Source organism: Heterodontus francisci, chromosome 2, assembly GCF_036365525.1.
Source record: "Heterodontus francisci isolate sHetFra1 chromosome 2, sHetFra1.hap1, whole genome shotgun sequence".
Lineage (NCBI taxonomy): Eukaryota > Metazoa > Chordata > Chondrichthyes > Heterodontiformes > Heterodontidae > Heterodontus > Heterodontus francisci.
Genome location: NC_090372.1, coordinates 77,144,275 through 77,169,936, shown reverse-complemented (window position 1 = coordinate 77,169,936; position 25,662 = coordinate 77,144,275). Strand labels below are relative to the sequence as shown.

The 25,662-nt window shown below is 42.6% G+C and overlaps 1 protein-coding gene across 4 annotated transcripts in view; it reads right to left on the bottom strand.

The window, feature by feature from the left end:
- Window positions 1–25,662, bottom strand: part of creb5b (cAMP responsive element binding protein 5b) — a 559,467-nt gene that overhangs the window by 65,232 nt on the left and 468,573 nt on the right. The window lies entirely within an intron of this gene.

Sequence of the window (25,662 nt, the reverse complement as noted above, 5' to 3'; positions counted from 1 at the left end):
GTCACTGGTCAAAGAGGAATTAAAGATCGGCCTGCAGTGACCCCAGTGGTGGGCCTCGGTTAAGTCACTAAAGAAGACTGGGAAGGGGCCTGAGTGTTGTCAGAAGGATAGCGATGGCTGGGAGGAAGAGTTACAGTAGGCAGCGATTGGGTAGGGCAGTGACCAAAATAGGGAGAGGGTTGCGGTAGCAATTGGCGAAGAGAACAGGGGCTGGCAGCATGGTTTAAATGTGATAGCAGAAAGTTGGTTGGTTATGGCCTGAAGCAGTTGCTTTAAGCCTCATCTGTAAAGCCACATGTAGACCTGTTTTTCCTGAATGCAACTAGTGCTGCTGCCTCAGAGCAAACAAATAATCAGAGGGGGTTTCAAACAGTTCAAACAGGCATTAGGTACCTTATTTCTTTGCCCACACCAAAATGGTGGGCAGTGCGTTTCTGGCTCATAATGAGCGTGTGCTTCCAGCTCACTATATTGGAGTCTTTGAAAGCCTTTAGCACCTAAATACAGGCACTGTGCAGCTGAACTTCTAGCACATTGTCTTTCCCTGCTAGACGTCAATAGATGACAAAAACAGCTCTCTTAATTACCTTGATATTTATGGGGCAGGGGGAAGGATTTGGGCGATGGTGAAAGTGGTTGAAGAATCTGGCAAGTCAGGGGATGATGCAGCCCTGCCAGATTTAATAGGCTGGCCAGGAAAACTAACAGCAGGAGATTGCAGCTGGGGACCCTAGTGGAAAATCCCTAGCAATTGAGAGGTGGGGAAGACCGGAGATCAGATACTGGGAAGGGAGGAACAGATAGAAAATTGGGGGCAAGACCCGAGGTTGGGGTCTTATTTGATTGGTGCAGGAAAGAAAGATGCAATCTGGAGGTGGAGGTAGGTTGGAAATCTCAGCTTGGTCATGTGGAGGGGAAGGAGGTCATAACTGCAGCATGGAATTGGCAACAGTGCTTGGGGCAGGGAATAGTCTGTGATCAAGGGGGGGAGGGGGGGAGAGAGAGAGGCCACGAGTGGTGGAGGGGAGGCCAAAGGGCTTCCTAGAGGAGCCAGGGGAGGATTTCTGCGCCTCCTGGTCTACAAGGAGTGGTATAACAATGTTTGAGCAATGCAATCTCTACTCAAATGGTTTCCAGTGAAAGTTGCATTTTCAAAACACTGAATCATAGAATGGTTACTGCTCAGAAGGAGGCCATTTGATTTGTTGTGTCTGTGCTGGCTCTCTGCAAAAACTACTCAGCTAGTTTCACTGTCCTGCCTTTCCTCCGTAGTCTTGCATATATTTTCTCTTTAGATAAATATCCAATTCCCTTTTGAAATCCATGTTTGAATCTTCCTCCACCACACTCTCAGGCAGTGCATTCCAGATCCTAACCATTCACTGCGTAAAAAAGGTTTTCCTCATGTCACCTCTGGGTCTTTTGCCAATCACCTTGAACTGGTGTCCTCTGGTCCTCGACCCTTCCGCCAATGGGAACAGTTTCTCCCTATCTACTCTGTCCAGACCTCTCATGATGTTGAACACCTCTGTCAAATCTCCTCTCAACCTTCTCTTTAAGGAGAACAGCCCGAGTTTCTCCAATCTATCACGTAAGTAAAGCCCCTCATCCCTAGAATCATTCTCGTGAATCTTTTTTGCACCCTCTCCAATGCCTTCACATCCTTCCTAAATTCTGGTGCCTAGAATTGGACAAAATATTCTACTTGAGGCCAAATCAATGTTTTATAAAGGTTCACCATAACTTTCTTGCTTTTGTATTCCAAAAAACAATGGTGTTGGAGAATTACACTAGTTTATTAACTTCAATCAGTATCTTTGACATTCGCAGTCAACTATATAAACCAATTTAACATCAAATAACAGTAGGTATTATTATCTCATTATATATATTAGTAATAAGAAAGCTGGATGATTTGTCCCTTCCTAGCCCAGGGATGCTAACATCAGTTCTAGTGACTCACTGTCACCCTAGTTGAGACCAGCTAGCTCAGCACCAACAAATGGCTAAACCTGGAGCCTTTCTGGTCCTTAAGTTGATGCACGACACACATTAACCCACTGAGTAATCAGGGCATGGTTGGAGACTTCAAGAGATACATTATCAAACTTCCATTAAATCTGATATTTCACATCTCAATTAACTGTATCATGCATTTACTAAAGTACTTTTAAAATATAGGACTGAATTTTCGGCATGGAGGCGAGCCAGACTCCTCATTCATTTAACCCGCCTCTGGGGGTGAAACTGATTAAAGTTCAGATTTTCGCACGGGGAAGCCCTTAATTGGTATGTAGAGTGGTTTCCTGCCCACTTAGAGGCAGTGGGGTGGGAAGGGAGGCAGGTCAGATGAAGTGTGGGACTCATTTAGACTCCCATGGCAGACACCACTGAGGCTGCTGCTTGTCCTGAGAGAGAGATCTGCGGGTTGTGCCAAAGCCTTCTACTACATCAGAGGGAAGCGAGATGTCATGGGGGAGCTGGAGGCCTGGCACCCAGGGAAGGGCAGACCCTGGCTTTATCCATGCTGACCTGGATCTAATACTGGAGGCCATGAAGGAGAGGAGGGAGATCCTCTTATTAGAGTATGGAAGCAGGGGCACCTCTCTGTTCAGCGTCATCTCCCTCTGCCTCCTCCTCTCTCACCTCCTGCTCCTCCCCCAATGAGCTGTTTCCTTCCAGGGAATCACCATCCTCAAAGTCCACACCTCTCTGGAGGGTGATGTTATGGATAGCAGATAACCACAATGACAGAGACCCTTGAATGAGATTATTGGAGGGCATCTCCTGACCAATACCAGCACCAGAATTGTATCTTTGTAAGCCCAATGGCCTGCTGAATGGGTGCCCTGCTGAGCAGGTGGCATTAGTTGTATCGTCGCTGTGCCTCTGTCTGGAGCTCCTGTAGGGAGGGCCAGTAGCCATGTCTTCAAGGGATATCCCTTGTCCCCGAGGATCCATCCTCGCACTTTGAGCATTGGAGTGCAGATCTGAAGCAGCCTGGACTGCCAGAGGATGAAGGAAAATGAGCGCACATTCTGGTAGAAGCTCTTGTTGTAGTCACAGACCTGTTGGATGTTGAGGGAGTGGAAGCCTTTCCTATTGATGGATCTCACTGGCTGGTCACTGGGTGCCTTGATGGTCACATGGGTGCAATTAATGATGCCCGGCTCCTGGGGAATCCAGAGATGGAGGTGGAGCCAATGCCCTCTGTGCCTGTGAGGACATGTCCATCATCAAATGAATGTGTTGTCCAGCTCTGGCAAAGAGGGCATCATTGACCAGTGTTACGACCAGGTGAGAAAGAGGTCTCGGGTTCTCTTTCAGCCTTCACCTGGTCTTACCGCAACAGGATTTAATTTTAAACACACCTTTTTTTAGCTCCCCCTTAGTGAATCCTTGTTCACTGCTTTCCAATTATAAGACAAAGAAACCAGCACAAACAGGTTTTCTTAGGTTTCAAGAAAAAAAATTAATATGCCTCATTCTTGGCAGGTGGGGGTCTAGCATGACACCAGTGAGATGCAATGGTATGCAGCTGTTTTTGAGATGCTACTGCAGCCGATCTTTGATGGAGCCAGAAGTGAAGACGTTCAAGGCCACAGTGACTTTGATGGCTACTTGTAAGGCCTGGTGACCAGTGCTGTGAGGTGCAAGGTCTTCGGCGACGAAGGCACAGATGTCATTGACCTACTGCCTGGAGAGTCACAGTCTCCCGTGGCACTGGGTAACTTCAGGTAGCTCCATCTTTGATGATAGATTCTGTGTTGACGGTATGGCCTCCATTGCCTTTCCACCCCTCTTTCCTCTCCTGTGCCCTCCTGATGCCCGGGGTTCTGCTGTTTCAGCTGAGGGTGTTGTCCCTCACTGTTACTGGGCCCAAAATCTGACAATCGTGCCCTCATTGCCAGTTGCAGCCTTCCTTTTAGAAAGATTGCCGGCCTATTGTGATTGGTAGCCCTGCCCCCTGTTCTTCTGGCCCATTGATGACACCGTTTGATGCCCGAGCGCTGAGTCTCCCTGCCACATGTGCAGCACCAAGGGCACCCCCTTCTAAAGTGCTAATACCCCTTTTGCCCTGTTAAACCTCTTATAGAGCCAGGGTAATGCCCTTGGGCAACCACCGCTCAGCTGTTCAGAAACTGACAGCTTTTTAAACCTGTTTGCCCCTTTAAATATTCCACCTTCTGCCTTCAGAGCTTAACAAGCTTTTTAATGGGTTTAATTAGCCTCAATTGGGAGGAAAGCAGGATTTCTGTCCCAAAAATTCAGCCCATAGTTTCTGAAAAGTTTTGTTTGTCAGACTATCATATAATGGAATCAGTATAACATACAGAACAAATAACGCTGGTTTCAATTTTTAGACAATGAAAATAGTGCAACTTCTTATCTTGTCAAAGCTCAGCAATCAACGGATCAGATCAAAGTTCTGCAGTCCTAACACATTCTGTTGTGAATGGTGGTGGACAATTAAACAACTAACCAGAGGAGGAGGCTCCACAAACATCCCCATCCTCAATGATGGGGGAGCCCAATACGCAGTACAAAGGCCAAGGCTGGAGCATTTGCAACCATCTTTAGTCAGAATTTACGAGTGGATGATCTATCTTGGTGATGCTCACATCCCATGAACAAATAAATAAAAACTCATTGAATTGACACAGTCTGCTTAATACCATGGATCAACATGTAACCTCAGTTTTATCTTAATATTTCAATGCTCTCCAACAACTTTTAAAATTTTATTTACTCATTCACAGATTGTGGGTGTTAATCAGTTAATTATGTATCAATTGTTTAATCATGTGCAGGTGGAGGGTGTTAATTGGGTTCTTACTTGAACACTTATAAGCAGACACTTACTGAGACTGGTGGAGGTTTTTGAGTGAGAAGCTGTATGTTTGTAATCCTTTTATTCTGTACAATAAATGTGAAACTGAGTTAAGATAGGCTCCAGCATCATCCTTCCACAACAAGCTTTCTAGAATTTAACAGTGGGTGTTGCTGAGAAGGCCACCATTTTACTACAGAGCATTTACATAACAAACTGATGTTCTAAAATAATTCCCTTCATTTTCATTATGTAATTAAGCTTATTAATTCTCAGTTTGTGCAGTTGCTTGCTCTCTATACTACCTGATGAAAAAAGGCACCAATCAAAAATCAATTTAAGTAGCCACTCAATGGCTCCATTGGTGTTAGCACTGACCGGCATCTCCACTCCTGATCGAATACTGTGACTCTTGCTGGAAAGCGCGTGTTTGTGGACAGCAACAACAAATAAAACTTGCATTTCCTTTAACATAATAAACCATATCAATGCATTACAGGAGCATTATAAAACAAAATATGACAATGAGATACAGAAAGAAATATTACAGCAGATAAAGGTAGGTTTTAAGAAGCATCTTAATAGGGGAAAGAGACTTATAGAGAGGCGGAGAGGGTTAGGGAGGGAATTCCAGAGCTTAGGGCCTTGGCAGCTGAAGGCTCCATTATGGTGGAGTGATTAAAATTGAGGATGCTCAAAAGGCCAGAATTATAGCAGCACAGATATTTCGGAAGGTTGTGAGGCTGGAGGAGATTACAGAGATAGAGAGGGGTGAGGCCATGGAGGGATTTGAAACAAGGATGAGAATTTTAAAATCAAGGTGTTGCTCAACTGGGAATCAACGGGACTTGGTGTAAGTTGGGACATGGTCAGTAGAATTTTCGATGACCTCAAATTTATGGAGTATAGAACATTTGAGGCTGGGCAGGAGTGCATTGGAATAGTCAAGTCTACAGGTAACAAAGGCATGGATAAGAATTTCAGCAGAAGATGAGCTGAGGCAGAGGCAAAGTCGGGTGATGTTACGGCGATGGACATAAATGATCTTAGTGAAGGCGCAGATATGTAGTCAGAAGGTCATCTCAGGTCAGCTGGGGTTCAGCTGTGCTGTTCTTCACAATCAAGTAGTGATGCTGTCTGTCCAGGCTCACACACAAGACTGGCCACTTGGACAAGGTACCATAGTATGGCATCCTCTGAAAGTATATTCTAGCAAGAGGCAGTCCTGTCAGAAGAGGGGGAAAAAACTGGATGGGTGGAGAGAGTTTTTTAAAAGTTCAGATGTGAATGTGTTGTACAGTAACATAGTGATTTTATTGTTTTTTGCTTAAGAAACAAAGTAAGCAAGAGTTGTAGTGTGTCATGAAATGTTTGTACCACAATTAATTGAGTATAACATTTGTTAATTTAGTCGGAGATTCAGCCAATGGAGAAGGGTCTTGTGCTTCCATCTACTATCATTCTGGGTTATTATATTCAGCAGTTGTATGTGTATCTCTCTCTCTCTCTCTGTCCATTTCGAAAGCTCTAAATGAAATAATGTTGTGATAAACAGCCCAACATTAAAATGACTCCATCCTGCAGCTTCATCGTTTATTTATATGGTAATCACTGAAGTGAAAAACATGCTTATTTTGCATGAAATCTTCCCTGCCATCTTGAGACAATTAAGAGAGAAGTACTGTTATTTGCCTTAACCTATCTAATTCAATTGTGTCTTTAAACAGTGTAAACGCCCAGTAATTACTACTATCATCACTTTTCTGAAGGTTTATACTGTTGACAAGAGGCTATGAAATTCTGAAATCAAATCCTCCCAATAACAAAAGCACTCTTCCATTAAATCTGCAGTCATTTTCAAAATGCATTGTCCCGTGAAATGTGAATTCAGTCAGATATATGCACTTACTGATAACCAGAGGACAGAATTGTAAATGAAATGTAGACTAAGGAAAAAATGTATAAAATAGTATCAACAAAAAAAAATGATTAGAAAGTGAAAAGCTAAAACAAATGGTTGAAAATTATATTTAACTTAGAGTTTCTTCTTTTGATGTTCTCACCTTAGTTTTGTACACAACTTTTCTTTTTTTAATACAAGTATGACACATCAGACAGAATCTTCCTGGTCTCATAGAGGTGGGTTTGAAGGTGGGACTGGGAGCAAACTGGAGATTTGGGCATCAGTTTGGCGATGTGACATGTTCTCACCTCCAGGTGATTTTGCCGGATGTGGGTGAATAGCAGCCGGGGCTACCCACTCGGCAGCGATGTGCAGCCACTTAGGCCAATTAAATTCCTAATGAGGGAGACTGCAAGGACTCCACCGGAATTTTCCTGGCATCGGAGATGGCTCTTGCTGAGTGCAGAATCCAACAGCTCCGTGGAGGCAGCAGGTGGGGGTGGGGGGAGGGGTTGGCGATCACTACCGGAAGCTTCATGCCCCAATAATGGGGCCATAGGGACGAAAGGCCGCATTTGCGGCTGAAATAAGTTTCCCTTCTATTCCAAAGGCCTTACTCGCTTCAGGCCTCTGCACTTTTGGAATTTTTATCACGCTTCTGGGGGTGTCTCTACGTTGAGGCACCCTCATGCTTGCCTGCCTGGGGTTGCTGGCTGTCCAAAGCTGCATGCCCTCTAATGGGGCCTGCAGCCTCAGAAACTCACCCACCATCTTTAATTGGACAGCAGACACGGACATTTAGGAGGCTGCCTCCCAGAAAATTGGGCCAGACAGCACACTGCAGACTCATGCATGGAAATAGTCCTAACTCCTGAAAAAAACCCAGAAGATTGCACCTTTCTTGACTCTTCCTGTACCATGTAACTTTCTGGTCAATAGAGCGGGTACGCAACGTTTGCCTGATCTTTCACCTATGGTATGGTGGCTGAAACTGGCCAAAGGACAGTGCATGCAAGGGTCCCAGGATGATCCCTCCAATTTCCTCACCCAAACTTGCCTTGACTGGTTCCTGGGATGAGGGATTGTCATATGAGGAGAGATTGAGTAAACTAGGCCTATTTTCCTGGGAGTTTAGAAGAATGAGAGGTGGTCCAATCAAAGCATATAAAGTTCTTAAGGGGCTTGACAGGGTAGAAACTGAGAAAATGTTTCCCCAGTCTGGGCAATCCAGAACACGGAGTCAAAGTCTCAGAATAGGGGGTCGGTCATTTACGACTGAGATAAGAAGAAATTTCTTCTCACAAAGGGTTCTGAATCTTTGGAATTCTCTACCTCAGAGAGCTGTGGCTGCTCAGTCAGAAGTCAAATGATTTTTGGGAACTAAGCGAATTTAGGGATATGGGGATAGTGTGGGAAAGTGGAATTGAGATAGAAGATCAGCCATGATCTTATTGAATGGCAGACCAGGCTTGAAAGGCCAAATGGCTGATGTCATCTCCTATTTCTTAGGTTCTTGAAATCTACCTCTGATAGAGGAGAACCTTGCATGTGAATTCACACACCACACTCAATATATGTTGAGGCTTCAGTGTGTTGCATTTGTGCACCACCCTTGGATTGGCTGTTTATAGAAAATTCATACATTCTCTGTGCAAAAGGATTCCCAATCAATTCTCAATTCCAGCCTGACATTATGCATAGAGCACTTTTCTGTGAAAATGTCTGTTATTTTTCCAGTTGGAAAGCATCCCTGCTGTTAATTACTGTCAAGGAATTAACTTACATAGAATTTGAATTATTTTCTGCTTCTCAGTCTTTTTCTGTTCTTTTTATAGATCGTAAACAAGTTTTACTGGCATTTTGGCAACCTTTACCACAATCTCTACTGCTACTCAATAATTACAAAGAACTTACATAAGACCAACTATTAAAATAATACATACTGGTTTTTTGTTATTCTTTCTGTCCCATTTTAAACAACTAGGATATGTCTCTGAAAGAGCAGCCGAAGGGATGCAACGATTTTTAAAGTAATCTTAGCCCTAAGGTTAGTAAGAAGAGTACATTAACAACCTCATCCTTGATCACCCTCAAACTCTCAGATCACTGTCACAGTTCTCACCTGCAGCACATATTTGTATTAGATATGGTATTTAGGATTCTAAATTAGGCAATCCCGGGGCACCAATATCAAACCTTTATAGAAATGTGTGTGTATGTCAGCTGTGGCTCAGTTGGAGCAATCTCCCCTGAATCAGAAGGTTTAAGTCCTGTTCCAGGATTCGAGCGCACAAATCTAGGCTGGCACTCCAGTGCAGTATTGAGCAAGTGTTGCACTGTCTGAGATACTGTCTTTCAGATGAAATGTTAAACTGACGCCCTGTCTGCTCTCTCAGGTGGACGTAAAAGATCCCAGACACTATGTTGAAGAAGAGCAGGGGTGTTCTCCCCTGTGTTCTGGCCAATATTTGGCCCTCAAGCAACATCACAAAAACAGATTATCTGGTTATTATCCCATTGGTGTTTGTGGGAGTTTGCTGTGCGCAGATTGGCTGCTGTGTTTCCTACATTACGACAGTGACTAAATTTCAAAAGTACTTCATTGGCTGTAAAGCACTTTGTGATGTCTGATGGTTGTGAAAAGTGCTCTACAAATGCAAGTCTTTCTTTTTCTTTATAAATACACAATGGAAATATGTATAGTCTCAAAATATGTCATATCTTTGTGTAAGACATCATGTTGAAAGTAAGGAAAGTGTCTTTTAGCTTCTGTGATAAAAATTAAAGAAAACAATCAGGTGAAAATTAACCTTGACCTCATTATTGGGCCCAGACTTGGTGCTGTGTGAACAGCGTGCATCCAAACAGAGAAAACCAAGACCAGCTCTAAGTTGGGCCTCAGGTCTGATCTAAATGTTCCAGGCAAACTGCCTGTGCCTGTTGTGTCTCCATAGGCAGCTCGCCCTTCTTCAGGATTGAATTTTGGACTGCCTGCCTGTTTGTTACCAGCCACTAGTTGAGCCGCAGCAAACTCCCGAAATGCTGAATGCAGCAGGCCTGCCACTTTTCTCCAAGGGATCCTTAAACAGGTGATAGGCTCTTCATTAACATATTCGGAAGTTCCAATGCCAGTTTTAGATGTCGTCCTAAAATTGGTATGCCTGACTCCCTTTTTATGCTCATAAACAGCCATAACACATACCAAGTCTACCTTTGATTGTAATAGCAGTTATATATGTTAGCTGAACATGAGATGAAATTATTGCCCTTAACTCTTTCCGAGATGCCATTTATTTTAGTTATATATATATGTATGTACACTAAAGAGAATGAAAATCCTACTTAAGGAATTCAAGTTTTCTTGACGAATATGTTTTCTGATTCATGACTGTTTTGCAAAATAGTACCTTTGTCACAATACTGCAACACCTGATCCATGGTCACCTACAAAATTACAACTCTCATCAGGAAAAGGGATTCACAACTTATACCAACTTAAGTGGAAGACTGGAATTTAAACTGAAACAGGAAACAAATCTTAAGCAATTTAAATAAAATGCTACAGAAAATAGTTACACAACTTTAGGCTTCTTAATTTTATATACAGTTTGATATACACACTCAACATTAACTCCCCTTTCCACAGATGCTGCCAGACCTGAGTATTTCCAGCATTTCTTGTTTTTATTTCAGATTTCCAGCATCTGCAGTATTTTGCTTTTATATTACTCAACATTAACTACATCGCCAGAATTCCTTTAAAAGTCCTGTGTAAACAGTCATCTATAATTAGGTATTACTCTTGGTAAACTCTCCTTTTTGCTTTTTTTATGTGATTTTATTCAACTTTGTATTTATTTCTGTGTTAACAGCAAATGAAGGAATAATGACTTTGTGCCATTTTAATCATAAAACCTGTGCAATTAGTTCCTGTAGCATTCTATAGTCTGTATATATTGTAAGAGAATACACTTACAATTGCAAGTTATCATTGTATTTTAAATAGGGAAAACAAGCTTTACAGTTTAGCCGCACATCCTGAGTTAAGGGTTCTGTTACTGAAAGAAAGAATATTTCTCCTCTGGCTCATACAATATTATGGATACAGTAATCGTTTTTATTTTCCTATTGTAATGCAGTACCGATTTCTGTGCAGTAGTCAACCAACCATAAACAGTGTGTAGTAACACAACGGACCACTAGATGATGCCATGGGAAATACAGTTGGAAAAGTAAACATTCGTTGTTAAATTTCATGAATATCTTCTTCTTCTTCTTCTTTGGCCTCCTTGTCTCGAGAGACAATGGGTAAGCGCCTAGAGGTGGTCAGTGGTGTCAGTCGCTGTGAGGCAACTATGGATATGAATATGAAAATACTTAAATCATACTACATATATATAATGGCCTATCTTTTTTTCTCTTTGAGGATAATAGTTTTACTGGGTAAATCTATCCCTTTTTTCCATGTAACTAATCATCTGTGGCTTAGCAGAGCTGGTGTATGTCTATAAGAGCACTTTCTCCAAATCATAAAAGTGGTCTTTTAACTCCTGTCCCAAAAGGACTACAGACTTTTAAGGAAGATAATCAGTGTATATTTAACTGTTAGAGTATAGTAACATACAATGTGCTTCAATAAACAATGCATTGTTTAAATACTATACTGATATGCCAGTTTATAACAATCTAAAGATTTTTCGTAGCAAGCTGGCAGCAGCTACTATTTAGAGGGAAATTAACAGATTAGTATTTCCAAATTGTATGCTAAGGCTATTTATTCTGTTGCTTATGCAGATGTATTCATGGAAAACATATCTACACATTTGTATTTGAAACTGGATTATGTTCATATCTCAGGATATTTTGTAAAGTGAAAGAGGCCAACATACCAGTGGCAGAGAAGTATAGCTTCCACCATCCCATCTGCCTTTCACCCTCCAGTTTTAATTCAACCTACCTTATGAGTTGCTCCATTTTGCATTATTGCAAACAATGAATGAATAAAAAGGTGGATTTCATTTATTCTGTGTAATCTTGCTAATGTTAGAATTTGCACTAAATTTAGTAGTAGTAGTTTAAATTTAGCATGTAAATCATTTTTGGAGCAGCCAAACTGCACTTCAAATGAGTTTTCTGCCTCCATAAAATTAGGATTGTCAACTCTGGTTAGGAGGTATTTCTGGAGGGTTGATCACATGATATTCAACCATGTGACATCTGACCGCATGATATTTGTCCAGAATTTGCAAATGCTATTGCATTTTCCTTATAAAGGTTGGCTTTCTTGTAGTAGAGGAACTTTGCTCGTGGTTTTGCACTGACAGCTGTCACGTGAGACGTTCCGAAAATCAGGAGGCCACCCATGGAGCAGGCAAAGAAGGTACACTTGAAAACAGGTGCAAATTGTGAATGTGAAATGTGAGCTCTACTCTTCTCCTGTGAGTTGCTAGTTCCAGGAGATTAATCTCCCCCCTCTAAAGATTCCCAGACAAACCGGGAGGGTTGACAACCTGAACCCAACCCTGATCCCTACCCATTGGCCTGGGATAGAATGAGGGACATGAGCTAGAGTTCCTGCTCCTGATCAACAACCCTGGGATAGAGAGAGGGAACATGATTCATGGTTCCTGCTCTTTTTAAGTGATGATCTAGTCATTGCCTCCAAAGTCATTAGTAGTGAAGTATCCCATGGTCTAATAGTTCTCGGTGTGAAAACCTTCCTTTTGCTTTTCCTCTTGGCTCTTCCAGTGAGAATCATCGGTCTGTGTCCCCTTGTTCCCCATTCGTCCACCACTGGAAACAATCTTTCATTATTTACCCAGAGTAGAGTCTCACGTTTTCATTCACTCCTCTACTGGCTGCTCTTCTCTTCCCCACTGTCTGAGCCTGAATCCCCCTGACCCCAAGTTCTCATTTTTCCTCTTCCCCCAGCCGACCCAAATTCCGCCCACCCTCTTCCATCCTTCCTCTCCGCCAGCCCCAAACCCCTGACCCTGTGTCCCCATCACATTTTTCCTTTCTTGCCCCACCCCAAGCCGCCCAATTATCTATCTCCCTTTCCACCAGGTTTAATTTCTCCTTAGAGCAGAGAAGTTTAAGAAGAGATTTGAGATAGGTGATCAAAATCATGTTCCGAAGAAGGGTCACTGACCCGAAACGTTAACTCTGCTTCTCTTTCCACAGATGCTGCCAGACCTGCTGAGTGATTCCAGCATTTCTTGTTTTTGATCAAAATCATGAACAGTTTTGATACTGTAGATAAGGAGAAACTGTTTCCAATAGCAGTAGAGTCAAGAACCAGAGGACACAAATTTAAGATGATAGGCAAAAGAACTAGAGGCAACATGAGGATTTTTTTTAAACGCAGCGAGTTGTTGTTATCTGGAATGCACTGCTTGAAAGAGTGGTGGAAGTAGATTCATTAGTAACCTTCAAAAAGGAATTGGATAAATACTTGAAGGGAAGAAATTTACAAGATCATGGGTAAAGACCAAGGAGTTGGATTAATTGGATAGCTCTTTCAAAGAACTGGCATAGGCATGATAGGCAATTGAGCTTCTGTGTTGTATGTTCTATGATTGTACGAATTACCCAACTCGGAGTCCCCTGTCATCCTCTGTCCTCCTGTCATGAGTCTCAAGTACATGACCCCCAGTCACCCTTTTTCCCTTCATCCGAGCCCCAATTCCCTGCACCCTAGTTACTGTTTACTCTCCTCCAGCCCAGCCCACCCCACCCCTCTCCCCAGTCCAGGTTTTCAGTCTGTCCCCAGCTGATTCTCTTCCAACCAGTTCCATTTCTGGAGGTCATCCCTACATACCAGATATGACCTAATTGATGCCACTCCCCCCACGCTCTGCAATATTCCTCAGTGAGCCGAGTTGGGCGTCGGCGGGGTGATGTCACCAAGTGATCCTCCCATGTAGGGATGGGCTCATCACTTTGTGCATGAGTCACAGTTGCGGGTAAGTTTTCCTTTTCTCCCAGGTTGCAAGCAGCAGTGCCTGAGAGATTCCTCTTCCATTTTGGCAACTGTAAAGGAAACACATCAAATATATGGCTCGATATTGGAGTAGCAGTGGTTACAGTGTTACAACTGGAAGTCACACATCACCCCACTTGCTGCAACCATATCACCTCTATTCCAAAACCAGGAGCTCACGACTTTCTACTGTACTGTGTAAGACAACCACATGCCATTCACTGAGTTCCCATCATTCAAGGCATCTACTTAATCTGTCAGAATACTGTTGTAACATTAAAATAGTATTGTCTGGCCCACAATAACAGTCACAACATAGCTGAAACTGTACCTCTTTTCAGCCCCTATTAATTCAATAGTTAATATTTTCAATTCTGTTCTACAATCCTGGGTACAGTAGTGTAGTGGTTCTGTATTAAGACTAGTAATCTAGAGGCCTGCACTATTTTTTTATTTAGAGATACTGCACTGAAACAGGCCCTTCAGCCCACCGAGTCTGTGCTGACCAACAACCACCCATTTATACTAATCCTACATTAATTCCATATTCCCTACCACATCCTCACTATTCTCCTACAATCTACCTACACTAGGGGCAATTTATAATGGCCAATTTACCTATCAACCTGCAAGTCTTTGGCTGTGGGAGGAAACCGGAGCTCCTGCGAAAACCCACGCGGTCACAGGGAGAACTTGCAAACTCCACACAGGCAGTACCCAGAATCGAACCCGGGTCGCTGGAGCTGTGAGGCTGCGGTGCTAACCGCCACTGTGCCGCCCTACTAATCCATTTGAGCACAAGTTCAAATCTCATTACAGCATACTGAGAATTTGAATTCAGTTTAAACAAAAATGCTGGTTTAATTAAAAGTAAGTGCCCATGAAGCTTCTGAATTGTTGCTAAAGAAGACTCTCCCCAGTCTGCCTTTATCTGAGTCCAGTCCCACACCAACATGATTAACTCTTAACTGTCCTCTGAGATCAGTGCTGTATCTCTCTATAACTCTATGACTCTATGGCCTGGCAAGCCACTCAATTATTAGGGAAGGATAAACAAATGCCAGCCTTACCTATGTTGCCCACATCCTGGGAATGACTTTTTAAATTTCCAACTCCTATAATTTACTAATTATTTTGTTTGATAAACAACATTGCAAAATTGAAACATCAAAACTTTAAGATATTACATAATTTGTTTAATGTTGAATCTTTTATGCAACATACATGCATGTCCACAATTGTTAGACAAGAAAACAAGAATTATTTTAGTCCATTATAAATGTTCCCATGATACTAAAATGTATTCATACCGATCATAATTCAAGTTAGAAAACTGCATCCTGAATTCAAGATCAAGTGAACTAGAAAGTCTATGGCCTCTTCACGCCGGTAATTTATTAACCCACTCGCACCGATTGATTTTTCCAGTATTACCTTTCCGGTTTCAAGAATATACAGTGAGCTCATCTCAGCTCAGCCTCATTGCTCACGTTAATGAGCAAATGAAAACTCCGGAACTGTTTTACTTAAATGACCCATTACATTGCTGGATTTTAGAAAGATGACGGGATCTGAATTTGATAGCTCTTGAAAACGGACACTGGGATTGTGATGCAGAATTAACCTGCACCCACTGATTGTGATACAGGCAGCACGCCAACTTCATGCTGCCTGCTCATTTCAATGACGTCCACTTCCACCCAGCACTAACTGCACTGTTGATTGGCTGGGCTCATCAGCAAGGGGCCAATATCATGAGTGGCTAGCATCATTAAAACCTAGCCTGCGCTGATTAAAGGTAGCCTACATCTCTGAAAGCAGAGGTGCATTGTAGCTGAAGCAGGTTCTGGCAGTCATGCAGGAAGTGACAGATTTGGGAAACATTGAAGACTGACCCAGCATGTGAAAGAGTGGGTTCCAAAGTTTTCAGTCACGGCATTGCAGCCCCTGGTGGAAGAAGTGGAAAGGACAAGAGATGTCCTGTATCTATGGTGAGGTTGGGGGAGGGGGAGGGGGGTGCGGGGGCGCCGCCGCCAGAAGGCCCTCCAGACACATGGTCAGAAGGTAACGGGAGCAGAAAGCCATAGAGGTCAATGCCAGGATTCTCACCCACTGTTTTTTTCAGGTTGTTTTTCTTCAGGTTTGCACTTGCTGATGTTCAATATTCAGTATATTCACACCTAATCTGTACTAATGCTTTGTCTTTCAACACACCATTAACATATTGTTTGCCTTTGCTCCATGACCTTTTGGTCAGCTATGTGGCCTGGTCCAATCTGCACCTTCTCCTTTGTTATCTCTTGCCCAACCCCCACCTCACTTGTTTATAATCTGTGACTTTTCTAATATTTGTCAGTTCCGAAGAAGGGTCACTGACCCGAAACGTTAACTCTGCTTCTCTTTCCACAGATGCTGCCAGACCTGCTGAGTGAATCCAGCATTTCTTGTTTTTGTTTCAGATTTCCAGCATCCGCAGTATTTTGCTTTTATTCAAATCCCAAGGACCTGGTTGCAGTGCCGTAAAAGGTTCAACAGCCTCACATGAGAGATCAGGGTCAATGAATGTATCATTAAATGTCATATCCAACAACTGCACAAGTAGCGTCAACCACTCCTTAATTCACCACACCTTCATCACTCACCTACCAACAATTTTCATTCGTGGGATTTGAGCATTGCTGGCAAGGCCAGCATTTATTGCCCATTCCTAATTATCCTTGAAGTGATGGTGAGCTGCCTTCTTAAAACACTGGAATCCAGGTGGTGTAGATACAACCACAGTGCTGTTAGGGAGGATTTTGACCCAGGGACAGTAAAGGAGCGCTGATATATTTCCAAGTCAGGATGGTGTGTGACTTGCAGGTGTTGGTGTTCCCATGCGTCTGCTGTCCTTCCTCTTCTAGATGGTAAAGGTTGTGGGTTTGGAAAGTGCCAATGAAGGAGCCTTGGCGAGTTGCTGCAGTGCATCTTGTAGATGCTGCCACTGTGCATCAGTGGTGGAGGGAATGAATGCAGGTGGGCTGCTTTGTCCTGGATGGTGTTGAGCTTCCTGAGTGTTTTTGGAGCTGCACCCATACAGGCAAGTGGACAGTATTCCATCATACTCCTGACTTGTGTCTTATAGATGGTGGACAGGCTTTGGGGAGTCAGGAGGTGAGTCATTCATCCAGAATTCCCAGCCTCTGCCCTGCTTTTGTAGCCTCAGTATTTATATGGCTGGTTCAGTTAAGTTTCTGGTCAATGATAACCTCCAAGATGTTAATGGTGGGGGATCCGGTGATGGTAATGCCATTGAACGTCAAGGAGAGATTGTAGATTCTTTCTCTTGTTGAAGGTGGTCATTACCTGGCACTTGTGTGGCGCAAATGTTACTTGCTACTTATCAGCCCAAGCCTGAATGTTGTCCAGGTCTTGCTGCATGCAGGCATGGACTGCTTCAATATCTCAGGAGTCGTGAATGATACTGAACCCTGTGCAATCATCAGCAAACATCCCTACTTCTGACATTATGATGGAGGGAAGGTCATTGATGAAGCAGCTGAAGATGGTTGGGTGTAGGACACTACCCTGAGGAACTCCTGCAGTGACGTCCTGAGGCTGAGATGATTGGCCTCCAACAATCACAACCATCTTCCTTTGTGCAAGATATGACTCCAACCAGTGACGTTTTCCCCCTGATTTCCACTGACTTCAATTTTGCTAGGGTTCCTTGATGCCACACTCTGACAAATGTGCCTTGATGTCAAGGGCGGTCACTCTCACCTCACCTCTGGAATTCAGCTCTTTTCTCTATGTTTGGACATTGGCTGTAATGAGGTCTGGAGCCGAATGCCTCAGAGCAACTAGGTCTGGACCATAGGCCTTCAGTACTACAGCTGGGTGTTGTCAGGCCTATAGCCTTTGCTGTATCCAGTCGCTTCAGCCATTTCTTGATATCAGGTGGAGTGAATTGAATTGGCTGAAGACTGGCAACTGTGATGCTGGGGACCTCAGGAGGAGGCTGTGATGGTCGTAAATGCTTCAGCCTTGTCTTTTGCAGCAACATGCTGGGCTCCCCCGTCATTGAGGATGAGGATGTTTTTGGAGCCTTCTCCTCCGGTTAGTTGTTTAATTTCCACCACCATTCACGACTGGATGTGGCAGGACTGCAGAACCTTAATCTGATCTGTCGGTTGTGGGATTGCTTTGCTCTCTCTATCGCATGCAGTATCTGCTGTTTAGCGTGCATGTAGACCTGTGTTGTAGCTTCATCAGGTTGGCATCTTATTTTTAGGTATGTCTGGTGCTGCTCCTGGTATGCTCTCCTGCATTTTTCACTGAAGCAGTGTTGATTCCCTGGCTTGATGGTAATGGTGGAGTGAGGGACATGTTGGGCCATGAAATTACAGATTGTGGTTGAATGCAATTCTGCTGCTGCTGATGGCCCATAAAGCTTCATGAATGCCCAGTTTTGAGCTGCTAGTTCCGTTCTGAATCTATCCCATTTAGCATGGTGTAGTCCCACAAAACACAATGGAGGGTATCCTCAGTGTGAAGGTGGGACTTTGTCTCCACAAAGACTGTGCAGTGGTCACTCCTACCAATACTGTCATGGGCAGATGCATCTGTCAATCTTCTAGATTGGTGAGCACGAGGTGAAATAGGTTTCTCTCTCTTGTTGGTTCTCTTACCACCTGCCGCAGGCCCAATGTGGCCGATATGCCCTTCAGGACTCCGCCCTCTCAGTCAGTAGTGGTGCTTCTGAGCCACTCTTGATGATGGACTTTGAAGTGGCCAGAGTCTACTGTGTCCCCTTGCTACCCTGAGTGCGCCTTCCAAGTGGTGCTCAATATAGAGCAGTACTGATTCATCAGCTGAGGGAGGGCAGTAGCTGATAATCAACATGAGATTTCCTTGACCATGTCTGACCCAATGCCATGAGACTTCATGGGGTTTGCAGTCAATGTTCAGGACTCCCAGGGCGACTCCCTCTTGACTGTATACCAATGTGTCGCTACCTCTGATGGGATGGTGATGGAGGAGTCTGGGCTATTGGGTGTGAAGTTTGATTTGGTGAGGATGACTATGTCAGGCTGTTGCTTGACTAGTCTGTGGGCCAGCTCTCCCAATTTTGGCATAAGTCCCCAAATGTTAGTGAGGCAGACTTTGCAGGGCTGACTGGGCAAGGTGGCTTGCTAGACCATTTCAGAGGGCAGTTAAGGTTCAAGCACATGGAGTCACATGTAGGCCAGACCAGGTAAGGATGGCAGATTTCCTTCCCTAAAGGCTTTAGTGAACCAGATGGGTTTTACGACAATCCGGTAGTTTCATGATCACCATTACTGAGACTCCCTTTTTATTCCAGATTTATTAATTAATTGAATTTAAATTTCACCAGCTGCCATGGTGAGATTTGAACCCGTGTCTCAAGAGCATTGGTCCAGGCCTCTGGATTACTAGTCAGTAACGTTACCACTACGCTCCCGTTCCCTAAAAGTGACTTTAAATAGCATTGGTAGGGGGTCCTTCCTGGTGTTGAACGTGTGTTCAGCTGCGTGAGGTTAAGAGATGGTGTTGGCTGGAACACTGAGCTCCAAAATGGCACTTCAGGGGTCAAATCAATGTTACACGCTGAGTGACATGATCTGCCTGCTCTGCATACTTCCAGTGGACATTCACTGTGCACATCCTAATGCCCTCACCAATATGGCGCCCAGCAGGAATCACCCCACAAGTGTGCACGTGCACTGCAGATGCCATTTTGGAGCTCATAGGACACTGCAAGTGCCCTAAAAAGGGGTGCAAACGTTCCCAATTTCTTTTCCGTGGAGTTCAAGCAGAAATGTGATGATTTTTTTCAAATAATGTATTTTTCCTTTTCTTTAAAAATAACCAAGCAGGCTGGGGCCTGGAAACCATGTGTGACTGCTTTGAAGTAAGGTTGCATTTGGGTCATTTTAAGTCCAAGAGGATCGTTTTCAATGTAATTTTATACCTATACAGGATAAGTGCCACAAATGGACCTTCTGATCCTAATTTTACTGATATTGAATTCGGTACAGGTTGACAGAAGAACTTGAAAACAAATCAAACCAGTTAGCTCTGTTTCAAAATGAACATCAAATAAAGATATGAATAAGTAATAAAGTAGTATTAATCAGAAAAGTTGCCCAGTTTGGGAAACAAATTATATTTGCATAGAATATCTACTGAACCTGGATTCTTGACCTCCATATTTTTAATACCTTAGCCAAATGGTGATATCAAAGCAGAGTGTCTGTAATTTTACGTACCCAGACATTGTTCATGTCATATTGCCAGAGATATGACGACTACTGGACAGAGTAAAATTGCTAATCAACTGTGTGATTACCGACCCATGCACTGAATATTCCTGTTGAGCACATCTGAGACTAAAAGACCATTAACAAATATTTCTGCCTTACAGCATGTATCCTGTACATGCCTGTTAGATTCCTGGGCTATTGAGCTTGTACTTACCAGACACAGAGGTATCATGGACTCAGAGTAGATAACAGTAATATGTTTTAGCATTTACCAATAATTTCTCTCATAAGGCACTGCAATGTAACATTTGCACCGTGAAAGGCAGTGTTGACATAATGTAAGTCTTAAAAATTCAACAAGTTCTGCAAAGCCTGTTTAAGATACAGATTATAGCAACAATATTCATAGGGATCTAACTGATAGATAAAAATAAACACAATCTAATAATTTATTTCAGTAATTATTTTACAGAAAGCCTATACTTTTCCAGTGACTGGCTTCCCATTTTAAATTGGAAAAATCTTAAAATCATTAGTTTGGTTACAGTCAAGACAGTAGATTCACTGAAATTCTATCTGTGATATTGTCATATGTATCAAATCTCCTGCACCCGCCAGTTTGGGAGAGGATCTGAAAAACTTTCAGGAGCAAAGCAGCAGTGAGGAATGAAACATCAATCAATCAGCAAAGGTGCAATAGATTTCATTATGTGATAATGCTTTCATGATGGCTTTAATTAATTAATTTAAAGAGCACAATCACAGTACTCATATGAGAATTATTTTTAAATGTTCCAACTATACATCACACTGAACTAGTGTTAGTTTTGCAATGTTAATACACAGATTAATGTTGAGGCTGTTCTACCTGAATTACATTTTCATTGGATGTCAGTGGTGAGACTGCCTTGCACCGTTAAAGAAACACTAGTTAGTTGTATTAATAAGTCCCGGCCTGCATTCTGTAGATTCAGCTGTGTGCAGTTACCTCACCTTCCTTCTCCAGTGACCTCACCCTCTGACAATGCTTCTATTCAGACAGATGTTGTGGAAAAACTTGCTTACAAAAGCTTCATTTTTTGCTAGATTAATGAGCGAGCTCTACTATTCTGATTCAGAAAAAATGAAATAAACTACATATTATGTACATCTGTAAGAATTTACTAACTATATCCTAGAGTGTACAAGTTATTGTACACACACAGTCCTTATTCTTCTCTTAAATAACAGAATACTTACATTCTTACCCAAATAAGGACCCAATAAGTGTATGGAGGAATGACCCTGGCCAACAATATAAACATTAGAGCAAAAAGTTAGATTTGGTCAGTTTTGATAGAATTAGTCATTATCTGTGCTTAAAACCTATTACTATAAACTTATTTATTTATAAATTTATATGTGATTTTTCCCTAAGGTGTATCAATATTTAGTAATACAATATTATATATAAATTTACACTTGTAAAATTGATACATCATGGAAAATCACATGGCAAATTTCAAATATCCATTTCGTATTCCTGTTAGAGAAACAAAAACTGCTTCAGAAATTACCTGGTGTTTTCACTCCTGTGATTAATGAGTTGTGTCACAAGGGTTATTGAGTGAGATTGAAAATGCTAAGGTTTCTCACATAGCGCATGCCATCATTTGCTCAGAAAGCAAAATTACATTAGGCTCCTAGGTAATAATCCCCATAAAATGAAGAATAAACTTCAGTCCAGATCATGCCTGATAAATAATTAATACAAGGCTGTGAACGGTAGGCAGTCAACTAATTGAGAGACATAGATAATGTTATAAAATTTAGAATCAAAGCTTGAATAGTTTATAGTGCTATCTGGAACAGATGGGCTACATTCTACAACTCTCCAGGAATTAAAGGAGAAAATGAGTGATGCTTTAGCTGAATTTTTATAAGAGTTCCACTAACACTGAAGAATACCCAAGAACTGAAGATAGCTAAATATTCGAATATTCAAAAATGAATGAGATACAAAGCTACAAATTACAGGACCATTAGCCTAAGATCCATCGTGGGAAATTGCTCAGGGGCATTCTACGTAATGGTATAAATAAACATTCAGAGAATACATAGGGAGCAGTAGCATAGTCTTAGAGATAATAGGCCATGGCATACAAAATTACTATAATTCTTTAAGGAAGTAAGTAAACTAGTGGATGAGCAGATATTGTTTCCTTGAAATTTCAAACAACATTTGGCTGAAGTTCCTCATGTGAAGCTACTAAAGATGCTTTTGGAATAATTGAAAAAGTTGTCCAGGTGGATTAAGAACTGGTTTGCATACAGAAGATAGAGAGTAAATAGAAAATACTTTATCGAGGGATAAAGTAGCCAGCGGGGTTCCAAGGAGATCTGTTCTGAGACCTTGCTAATTAAATATTTACAAATAGTATGGAATGCAGTCTCTATAGTAGTGCCATTAAAATTTGCTGATGACACAAAACTCTTCAGGCAGGTAATAATTAGAATGGAGATTGATTATCCTCAGAGAGATTTTGGACCAATTATGTAGATCCGCTTAGACATTGCACATGGATTTAAGGTGATTAAATGTAAGATAGCCCTCTCACCTCTATCAGGAAGTCATGGGTTCAAGTCCCACTCCAGAGACTTGAGCACATAATCTAGACTGGCATTCCAGTGTACTACTGAAAGAAATTCCACTATCTTTTGGATGAGATGTTAAACTGACCATCTTGGGTGGATCTAAAAGATGCCCTTCACCATTCAAAGAAGTGCAGGAGAGTTTTCTTAATGTCCTGGCTAACATTAACCCCCCACCCCCACCACTCCAATCAACACCTAAAATTGATGATCCGGGCATTTATTTCAAAACTTTTATCTGGGACCTGGCTGTGTGCAGGTTGGCTGCCGTACTTCGCTACATTACAGCAGTGACTAAGCTTCAAAAGTACTTCATTGGCTGTGAAGAACTTTGGGACATCCTGAGATCATAAAGGACACTATATAAATGTGTGTTCTTTCTTTCTTAACTTGGTAGATCTAGTGATACAGCCAGGCAACAGTAGGGCCTTAAAGACATGTATGGATAATCACTAGGCTCAATCTAATGGGGTCACATTCAAGAATCCACCATAATCATGACCGGAATGTTACTGTGGATTCATGTCCACTGGACACTATGTTAAGACTCATGAACTCATCATGCATGGCCTGGACTGGACTCAAACCCGGGTCCCTCCAGTGAAATTGCCCTAATGCACAGCACTATAATTACCAGTTCCACCCTTTTCCCTCACCCCAATAACAGTCAGAACCCGTGCTTACAAATCACGTTTCAAATTTGTTGTTTCTCCATAACTTTGCAGAATTACTCTTATAAGTTTAATTTCTTTAAAAACTTCAGAAGGTAACAACAATATGTTGTGATCTCTGCAACTGTTCTTAACTTAAATCTACTAGACTTATTTTGAAGGCAGTATGCTAACATGAGGTTTTATTACAAAGAATCATTAAATATGCACTAAAATCCTAACTACCTCATGAACTATTTAGCTGTGTACTGCCAATGAGAGCTGTTACCACAGCTGATGCTCCCTGTGGGCTCAAGTAATCAATTACACGTCATTAGGCCTAACAGTAGTACACAGACATTATTATTACACCCTTGGGTTGAAATTTGAAAGGTCACTGGCTAAAGTGTAGTTACATGAAATAGGGCAATTTATAATACTGCCTGAAACTAATTTCCAAAGGGCAATATTCTGCATTGGTGACACCCAGGTCTGGAAAAAACAAAGAGCTGTTTGTCTATAACATAATACCTGTCAATCAACCAGTACTTTTTCAAAGCATCCAGTGGTTCAACTCCTCCTCCAAGTGCCCTATAGTGAAGCTTAAACTTTTACATTTGAAACATATTTTCCAACTGTCCAAAGATAACAGAAAGTAATATTTGCTTAATGCTGGTGACTTTTCTCTACTCAGTCTTTTTCCACACAATTTTTTCAAAAAGTGCAATGAGTATAAAAGGTTTTCCCAAACAACATTGTTCTTAGCCACATGACCTAGCATTGTAATCAACCTTTCTTTGAATGACTAATCTCAAGCTTGGCCCTCCTGCGTTTTCTTGAGGAGCTTGTCAGGTGTGTAACATCACACAGTCTCTTGTAATCACCAGACAATTTAGTCAACATTATTACAACATCTTCAAACAGTAGAATACAAGCAGAGTGAATTAGTCAATACAGTAACCAAACTTCAAACAAATCACAAGTTCAAGAAAGAACAGAAATGCACAATCCCCATAACTATTAGAGTGAGAAACACCTTCATGATGAAAAAAATCAGCTTAATTCCAGGCAAATTCTAATAAAAAGTTGCAGGGTTCATTCTAATCTTGGGAACAGTCTGAAATGCTGTGTTTGAGTTTATTTTTTAGGATTGGTGTTTCAATTTAAAGGCAATGGATATTCCCTCATCATTTTGGCACTTTCAGAAAACACAGTCCGGAAATTCCACGGGGGTTCTCCAGGTCTCCTGCCCTAACATTGGCGGGAGATTGGTGGAAGCCCCAGAAAGATGGTGTAAATGACCATTTATAACAAAGTTATCCAACATACAACATACAGCTAGGATCCTGCCCGCGGATGTATTTCAGAGATGAGAAATTTCTGATTGGCTGCTTCTTCCAGACCGGCTTTTAAACAACATTGCAAGTCAGTTTCACAGCTGATAGGTACTGGGAGCAGGAACAACGGGTTCTGAACTTTGGACAGATTCGGGGTTTCCTGGTGGGATTTTGCAGAAAAAGTCAGAACCCACCAGAAAACCCCGAATCTGTCCGCAGTTCAGAACCTGTTGTTCCCGCTCCCAGCACCAGTCAGCTGTGAAACTGACTTGCAATTTAAAAAAAAAACTGACCAATCACAAAGCTGCCATGCTGAGCATTCCCGCTTTCTGCAACTGTCCGTGGGGGCAGACGGGGGGCAGAGAGAAGGGGGGACAGAGAAAGAGAGGGTAACAGAGAGAGGGGGAAGAGAGAGAGAGAGTCTGGATAGAGAGAGAGAGGGTCTAGAGAGTGGGGGAGGAGAGAGAGAGAGGAGGGAAAGAGATAGAGGGGAAAAGAGAGGGGGAGAGAGAAAGAGAGGGGACAGAGAGAGAGATAGAGGGGGAAGACAAAGAGAGAGGGACTAGAGAGAGAGTGGCAAGAGAGAGAGAGGGGCTGGAGAGAGGGGGAGAGAGCAAGGGGGCAGAGAAAGAGAGAGGAGGAGAGGGGGCGGGGAGAGGGGGGCAGGGGAGAGGGGGGCAGAGCGAGAGGGAGGATAGGGAGAGAGGAGTGCAGCGAGAGGGAGGATAGAGAGAGAGGGTCCAGAGAGAGAGAGGAAGAGAGAGAAAGAGAGGGGGGAAGAAAGAGATGGGGAGAGAGAGAGGGGGAAGAGAGAAGGGGGGGCAGAGAGAGACAGGGGACAGAGAGATGGGGGGGCAGAGAGAGAGAGAGGGAATAGAGAGAGAGGGGACAGAGAGAGAGGGGACAGAGGGAGAGAGAGGGGACACAGTGTGAGGACGACACAGAGAAGGGGAAATGACTGAGAGGGGGGACACAGCAAGAGAGAGAGACAGAGAGAGGGAGATAGAGTGTTCAAGATCACTCCTGACAGATGGACTTTTTTTTTATTATTCATTCATGGGA